The sequence below is a fragment of the Muntiacus reevesi genome, chromosome 3 (assembly GCF_963930625.1).
Source record: "Muntiacus reevesi chromosome 3, mMunRee1.1, whole genome shotgun sequence".
In the NCBI taxonomy this organism is placed as follows: Eukaryota; Metazoa; Chordata; class Mammalia; order Artiodactyla; family Cervidae; genus Muntiacus; species Muntiacus reevesi.
Window position 1 is genome coordinate 77,091,206 of NC_089251.1, and position 9,019 is coordinate 77,100,224.

Consider the following 9,019-nt stretch of genomic DNA (forward strand, 5'->3'; position numbering starts at 1 on the left):
GAGCAATGCAGCACAAACATGCTTACCCACAGACTTTTGGGTGAGTCTTTGCCTCAGATGAATTTGTGGAGGCAGCATTGCTGAGTTGCAGGCTAGCCCATGTGGGGAGCAGAGGTTCCCAAACATTTTGGCACCAGAGACTGGTTTCATGGAAGACAGTTTTTCCACAGATCTGGGAGGGCAATGGTTTTGGGATGATTCCCATGCATTACTTTTATTGTGCACTTTATTCCTGTTATTATTATGTCAGCTCCATGTCAGATCATCAGGCATTAGATTTCAGAGGTTGGGGACCCCAGCAGAAGGCAATGTGCATTTAAAAGCTTAAAGCCGGCCATTATAGAAACTCCCCCAAAAGTCACACTACATCCCTCCCCCCCAAACCCCCCACCCCAAATCTGAGCCTCCAAGGCCATTCCCACCCCTGTTTGTTCCCTCTGTGCCTGTACTGAGGTTTTTTGGAGTCTAGGTAACAGGGGCTGTCCCCTGGGGTCTGGTCTTTCTGTCTCCCTGTCCTGTTCTCAGTTCTTCCCATGTTGAGCTCCAACTCCCCACACCCCCAGGCTCTTGGAGGGCAGCTCACCTTTATCCACCCCCATCCCCTGTTGAGCTGGAGCCAAAGATTGAGGCTGTCACCCGGGAGCCCCTGGCAGGCCTGGGTCAGTCCCGCTGGCTCAGGGCACCTAGGACTTGAGGGCCAGGAGGTGGGAAGTCTCTCCCCCTGAGCCCAGGGGGAGGCCCCATCCGTGTGACTGTGGTTGATGGCGGGGAGCCCGTAAAAATCCTCCCAAGACAAGAGCGTTTGCCCACTGATGTGAGACTGTGGAGGAGCATCTCAGCAAGAGCATGTGGGTGAGTGTGTACGTGTGCAGAAGCGTGTGTCAGCGTGTGTGTGTGTCTCAGGGGCCGTTGTGTCAGGGGTTATGTAAGGGAGGCACTCCCTGGGGCCAGCAAACCGCAGTGGTATAACCGCCGGCCAGCAGGGCCGCCAGAAGGGAAGGAGGGAAAACATGAACAACATGCTGGGCCTGTCCCTCACCCGCCACAGGCGGGCCCTGGACAGCACAGCCCTTCCGGCCCTCCATTCCCACCACCTCAAGCCCTGTGGGCTGGCCTGTGAAGGGGTGATCATGGAGGCCAAGGAGTCCAAGGCTGGGGGTCACGGGAGCCCTACAGGAGTGAACATCCCCAGCTCTTGATCTGGGCCCAGAGGACAGACCAAAGGGTCTCCCTGGGCTCCTCCTGGCCCTGCTGTAAGGCCATGCACCCCCTACAAATAAAGTATACTACCTTCCTTACCACCAGAGCTGCTCTCTTCTTAAAGCCTTTGGGGATGCGGGGTCTGTGTCCCAGAGGCCTCTGTCTGGCATGGAGCCAATCCCTCTGCCCTGAGCCAGTGTGGACTCACAGTTCACCTGCTCATATCCTTGGGGTGGCCTGAAAGCCAGCTGTCTCTGCCGCTCTCTCACAGATGAACAAAGGTGCACCAGTTCCCTGCCCCCACCCCCAACCTCATCCCAAGCCCAGACGCCTGCCTTCCAGTCAACTCCCAGCCTCAGCCCTTAGTACCACACCTGAGGCCCTCTCTTCCAGGAAGCCTCCCCTGACTGCTCCAGCCTAGAGTCCCCCTCTCTGCTCTGAGCTCCTGAGGTGCTTCTGGACACACAACCTGACATCTGGCCATGCACAGATGTTCCTTCTTCTCCAGGTCATCTTAATGATAACGGCCAACAATTATGCAGCATATTCTCCACCAAACCCAGTTCCTTGAAGTTGCGCTAGCCCTAGAAGGTGGCTTTCTAACTGCCATTACGTGGTGGGGAGCACATGATGGAAGCTAGAGGTGTCACAGTACGCGCGTGGGTAGACTGCTCAGCCCCAGGAAAGTCAGGCTCTGACCCAGAGGACCTGCAGCCGAGACTCACCCCAGTGGCTCCAGTGGGCTGAGAGGTTCGGGGTCCCTCGATCTTGAGGTTCTTCCCTGAGAGTCCTTTGCAGTTGTCACTGAGCTGGCTGTGTGTTCTTGTGAGTATAAAGGAGAGAGTGAGAGACAGAGAATTCTTACCAAGGTGGAAACTCAAACTACAGAGACAGGTGAGTAAAAACCAGAAAGCTAGAAAGCAAAGATGACTCAGGAGACAGCTGTGGGTCTGGCCAAAGTCAGAGACAGGGCAGGACAGCAGGAGGGAAGGGGGACCCTGGGGAGAGGGAGCGGTGGCCTAGGGCTGGCTCTCTGGCTCCCCATCCCCCTCTGGAGGAAGCATCCTGCCCACTCGCCCTGGCCTGTGAGGTCCCAAAAACCCAGGAGAATATCTCCTTCCCTCTGTTCCCCTGTGTCAGTGGGCCCGGGGCAGTCACCCACCCTCAGAGGGTAGGAGCTGGTCAGGAACTAAATGGCTAACCTCCCCCAGCAGGAAAGTTGTCTGCTGGGCAAGGATTAAATGAGGTAAAATATACCACACCTGGCACACAATAACACTAGAAAATATTAGGGCCCAGCTTTCTTTCCCACCCTTGCACCATCCATGCAAACCTTCCTCTGGTCACTTAAAAAGTTGGAAGTCTACAAAGGGCCTCCCTGGTGCTAGGTTCCAGGGAGGAGGGACGCAGAGAGGTGGCAACTCCCTTCTCACTCCCCTTGGGTGAGCACTGGATGAGAAGGTGCCTCTGCCTCCTTTAGCCCCTATTCATCCCCAGCCCCTTCTCCACCTAGCTTACTCCAGCCCCCGGACATTCCATAACGCCATGCCTTCCAGCAGCCTTCGTGGTCCATCTGGTTTCCCAGGGCACAGATTCTGGAGCCAGCCTGACTGGTTCCCTCCCAGTTTTCCCACTTATCAGCTGTGTGAGCTTGGGCAAGTTCCTCAACTTCTCTGTGCCTCTGTTTCCTCATCTATGATTGCCCTGTCCCCTGGAGGTCCAAGGGGAAGTTTTGTTTCATCAAATGAGCTTCAAGTTTCATAAAGGTAAAGGAAGCCTGCTCATTAGACCACACTGTCCTTTAAAAATCTCTCCCTCCACTTTCAGAGGGGATGATCCCATACCACAGAGACAGAAACTGAGGTTCAGAGAAAGTTCATGCCTTGCCCAAGGCCGCCAGGCAAACCTGCCTCCAGTAGCTCCCTCTGCTTGCCTTGGGTTAATCGCACATCTGATTTCTAGGCTCTGAGACCGTTCCAAGAGATTCTGGCCCAAGGGTGACTGGGGGTGTTTAGGAACGAGGTGAGTAAGCATTTAAAAATGCTCTAACGAGACTGGACATCACAAAGAGACCTGTTTGCAGGGGCCCAGCTCAGCTCCAACAGCATGTCTGTGAGATGGTAGAATCCTCATGGCCCAAAAATTGCCTGAGTCTGCATGTCCTGGCCAGAGAGATCTCTAAGTTATGAGGTTACGAGAGCAAGGGAAGATCTCTGTTTCAGCACTGCTTCTTTTCCTGTGCCTTCTGTTTAATGGGTACACATGCATGCATTATATGCTTGTATGGGCCTAACATTTTTTTCTGGCAGGTAGCACAAGAAACTGTTACCTGGTTACCCTCAGATAGAGGTTGGGAAAATTGAAGGCAAGGTGGGGGAGAGTTGTTTTACTTTAAATCTTTCTCTTTTGTTTGATTTTCCTACCATGTCCATATATTATTACAGGCATACCTCAAAGATATTGTGGGTTCAGTTCCAGACCACTGCAATGAAATAAATGTCACAATAAAGCAAGTCACACAAATTTGTTTGTTTGGTTTCCCAGTGCATATAAAAGTTATGTTTACACTATGCTGTATTCAGTGTGTATAGCATTATGTCTAAAAAAGCAACATATATACCTTAATATAAAAATACTTTATTTGCTTAAAAAAATGCTAGCTGTCACCTGACAATGCAGACTTGCCACAAACACTCAAATTTGTAAAACATGCAATATTGTGAAGTGCAATAAAGAAAAACACAATAAAATAAGGTATGCTTTCATTTTTTAAATGCCAACAGGTGTTATCTGAGTGCTCGGGAATAAAAGCCATTCTGCTCTTTTTCTGTAGTGCCAAAAAAAAAAAAAAAAAGAGGTGAAATGTAAATGAGTAGGAGGTGTGCATGGTCTTCTTGGGTCGCGTTGCTGGAGGCAGGGCCTAGCTGGGAACAAGAAGCTAAAGGGCCCAGAGACCTCCGGAAGGGGGTGGGGGAGGGGCGCTGTCTGTTGATTCTTCTTCCCCCACAATTGACTCAGGAGGACTTTGAGAGGCCTCAGCCAGCCCTCAAAGCTTTGAGGCCCTCTCTCCCATTTGAGCTAAACCTTCCAGAACCCAGAGAACAGGCTCCTTTCTTTTTTTAAAAATATTTATTTATTTATGTATGAATTTAGCTGCACCAGGTCTTAGTTATGGCGTGCGGGATCTGTAGTTGTGACATGTTAGATCTAGTTCCCTGATCAGGGATCAAACCTTGGCCCCCTGCACTGGAGAGCACGGAGTCTTAGCCATTGGACCACCAGGGAATACCCCTCCAGGTCCCTTTCTAATGAAGACAAGAACCAGGACCTCTATCTGTTTGCCTGAGGTTTGCCTGCAATTTGCATGACCTACCATTGGCTATCCTGCTTTATGAATCTCTGGTCTCAGGCTTCCCTGGGGGAGCGCCCTCTGTGGACAGGTTGCCACACCCTGCTGGCCAGTCCTGGAGGACCTGGGGATCTGCTGGGGGGTTCAGTGACCCCCTGACTCTCTCATCAGCCCTGGCCTGTGGGGCTCCTTATTTTGCAGTCACTCCTGGCCCAGTACCATGTGAAAAAGCCAGTGCCTGCGGGCTTCACTTGCCACTGGCCACCATACCAAGCCATGACCATATCCTAGTGAGGAGAGACACTTTATAGGCTAAGAAACTGAGTCCAGGTTGGTAATTGACTTGCCAAGGCCAATGGTGAGCCAGTGACTGAACAGTGCCTAAGATTTGGGCATTTCTCCATCCTGGGTACTTGACCCTCAAGAGTGGACTGATAAGAAATGAAGTTAATATGATCCTAACATTATTTGAAAAAAAAAAAAAAAACCTGCCTTAAAAAATTGACCCAGATGATCAGCATATGCCATTATGAAATTATGAATTAAAACAACAGATACCACTACATACCTGTTAGAATGGCCAAGATCTGGGACACTGACAACACCAAATGCTGGCAAGGATGTGGAACATCAAGAACTATCACTATCTCTAGTGAGAATGCAAAATGGCACAGCACTTAGGAAGGCAGTTTGGCAGGGCTTTTTTGCTTTTTTTTTTTTTTACAGAACTAAGCATACTATTTATGATCTTGCAATCATGCTCCTTGATATTTACCAAATGAGCTGAAAACTATGTGCACACAACTATCTGCCTACAGATGATTGTAGCAGCTTTATTCATAATTGCCATAACCTGGAAGTAACCAAAGTTTCCTTCAGTAGGTGAATGGATAAATAAACTCTGGTGACTCCAGACAGTGGAATATTATTCAGTGCTAAATGAAATGAATAATAAGCTAGGAAAAGACATGGAGGAACCTGAAATGTGTATTTCTAAGTGAAAGAAGCCAATCTGAAAAGGCTTTATACTGTATGATTCCAACTGATGACATTCTGTAAAAGGCAGAACTCTGGAGACAGTAAAAAGATCAGGGAGGGTTAAAGAGGAGAGAACGATGAATAAGCAGAACACAACTACTCTGTCTGATACTATAGTAGTGGATACATGTCATGACACATTTGTCCAAACCCACAGAATGTACAACACCAAGAGTGAATCCTAATGTAAACTATGGGCTTTAATGATAATGTGGTGTCACGTAGGTTCATCAGTTGGAAAAAACATACTACGCTGGTGGAAGATGTTGATAATGGGGGAGGCTCTGCATGTGGAGGGGCCGGGGTGGGGGGTTTGGAAGGGGGTAGTGTATGAGAACTCTCTTGTACTCTCTATCCAATTTTGTTGTGAATCTAAAACTGTTTAAAAAAATAAAATCTATGAAAACACAAAAGTCACCCAGGAGCGAGGGTTCTAAAAGACCCTCTTTCCCACAATGTCTCCCGTAAGAGGACAGTGTTTCCCCAGGGCATGCTTGGGTCCCTGCCAGCCAGGAGGTGGGTTGGGGGTGCTCAATGCCTGTGGTGGGCTTCTAGCATGGGGACTGCAGGGTGAGCAGCCCCGACATTGCCCCTGCCACCTCCCCGCATGTTTCCTGAAGGAGACTCAGAGATCCCCAGCCGTTAGCCCCCTTCTCCCCAGCTTCCTGTTTGGGCTCCAGAGAGACGTTGGGCCGTTTCTGCAGCTGAACTGGGAGCCAGTTGGGCTGGTGGGAGGGAGGACTTGCTTTGTGGGCGAGCAGGTCAGGGGGCTTTGAATCAGTTGGGGCCTCAGCTTGGATACTCAAATCCTGAACTGGAGGCCCTTGAGAGGTCAGCAAGTTCAGCCCCCTGCCCTCAGAGCAGGACATATTTGGGTCCTGCTCTGAGGTCCTAAACACCACGTGGCCCCAAACAGCAAGCAGACCTTCTTTCTGGCCAGTGTGCCTTGAGGAGTCACTTGACCTGGATGAGCCCAGGCTCATCACCTGTGACCACCTACTCTGTGGAACACAGTATGACACACAGCAGCTCTTATCCCTGTGGCAGACACAGGGGGCCACACGCCACACATGTCTGAAGGGAAGAAACCCTGACTTGTCCCCCCTCGCACCTGTCCCAGCCTCACTGCCCTGGAACACCTGAGAGTGTCGTCCCAGCTGCAGAGCTGCCGGGGTCATGGAGAACAGATGGGACAGCCTGGCCCTCAGGAAGCCCCGGGCTGATCAGGCTAGAGCCACACACAGGCATGTGTTTTCTGAGGGAGCAGCCTGGGAAAGGCCAGGGAGACACCAAAGTGACCCTGAGGTTGCTTCAGGAAAGGCTTCCTTAGGAAAGAGCTTCTCAAGGCAGATGTTTGGTGATGAGTGGAGTTAGCCTGGGACAGACAGGGTCCATTAGCAGAGGCCCAGTGCCTGGAGAAGCCCCATGGACAGAGGAGCCTAGAGGACTGCAGTCCACGGGGACGCAGTCAGACATGACTGAAGCGACAGCACAGAGGCAGGCAGTCAAGTATGTGACGCAGGCAAGACTGTGGTTAAAGAAGGTGCTGGAAGGGGAAGCCAGAGGTGGTTGCAACAGCCCAGCTGGCTGATCCCACTTCCCCTCCTCCAGGCATGGGGGATCTAGGACTGGAACGTGGCCCTCACTGCCCTGGGGTCTCAGCAGGCTAGCAGCCCTGCAGCCCCACCTCTGCATCCACAACCATCAGGCTCTGCCTGCTCCAGCAGAGGCTCAGGCCACTGCCCCCACCCCACTTCGTGGCTCCAGAGTGGGCGTGGGGCCCTGGGGAGGCCAGACCACACACCCTCAGGGCCTGGGAGCAGGGAGAAGGGAGGATGGCTGACCCAGGCTCCTAAAGGAAAGGAAACTGCAGTCAGGGGCGCCTGTTCTTGATGAGACCAATTGCTAGCCGGAAAGGCATTGCCTCAGGCCCCAGCAGGGGTCTGTTGGTAGACAGGCTTCTCTTTAGAGATGCTCCAAGAGGTGCTTTTGGAGTTGAGAGCTCTGCAAGGTGAGGACTGAGTGTGGGGCAGTCCCCAGCCTCTGTTTCTCCAGCCTCAGAAGCAGCCCACATCCCACATGAAAGTGGGATTCACTTTCACCCCTCCCTGCCCCAATGTGCCCTCATAAGATGAGGACCTTCTTGGACCAGGAGCTTGGCTTCTCCATCAGACCAACAGAAGTCAGCTTTCCTTCTAAGACAGTCAGGGTCTGTGCCCCTTCTGTTCTCCATGTTCCCTGGCAGTTCCTGAGCCATTCTCCCCAGGTGGCACTGAGGATGTACAGAAGATCTGTGCTTCTGTCCTATGGGCGGGGAGTTCTGACCATGTGAGGCCAGACCTTCTCCCTGGGTCAGTGAGGGCCCCACAGTGAGGTGAGGCTCAGGAGGGCCTGACGGGAGGAGAGGAAGCTGGGACATAACTTGGGGAGACCACCAGGACAAAAATGAATTGGGGCACCTTATTCAAAAATTTAAATTCCAGGATGCCATCAACAAGAGTAGTAAACCAAGGAAGAGGGTCCTTCCAATCCGCAGGGACTTGCATAACTGCACAATAAAGCCAGAAGTGGGGGCACTCTGTGGAAAGAGGAAAGGAGGCTGGAACAAGAAGCAAGGGGCAGGGAGGACTTGGGCCTCCTGGACTGCTGACACCAGGGGAAGATGGGGCTAAGTTTGTTGGACCAGATCCAGAAAGACCCTAAACACTCACATTTGAACTTGATCCTGAAGGTAAACACGAATGTTTCCTGAGCCCCCAGGGAACCAGGAGAGGCTGAACCAAGCTGGAACAGGAGGGGGCCGATGGGAATCAATTGCCCCGTAGATGATTTCCTGGAGAAGAAACGAAGGCCGAGAGAAGGACAGACTTGCCTAAGGTCACCCAGCCAGGGGTACAGAGCCAGGTCAGAGCTCCAGCTTCCTGCAATCTCCTCTCAGGTTCTGTGGGGAATAAACTGAGAACGGGTGTGCAGCGTGGGAGGCCAGGTAGCGCTGGACCTCTGACGTCTGGTCCACCTAACGAGCAAGAGCACCCCTCCCCCAGAATGCTCGGTCTCCGTGAGTTCCACCCCCGACTCCCCTCACGGCGCCTGCCTGTCCTCTTCTGGCCCTGCCTCTGTGTCTCTTGTGCTCCCCCTCTGCCAGGCCCATCCTCAGGCTTCTCCATTACCTTCCCTACCTGCCCCCAACAAAGTTGTGCCTCTCCACGCACCTGAACCTTTGACTCACTACCGCTCCCCAACCCGTACCCCCTGGCCTGCAGTGGTGTGCAAGTGAGTAGGTGCCCAGAACAGGGGTCTCTGCCCTTGGAAGGCAGACAAGGCTCAAAAGGTTCTTCCAGGCCCCGCCCAGAATCTACTGTTTCCCTTCCCCCCATTCAACTTGGTGCTCTGCCCCCTCTCTACTCCCTCCTGCACTCCAAAACCCAGATC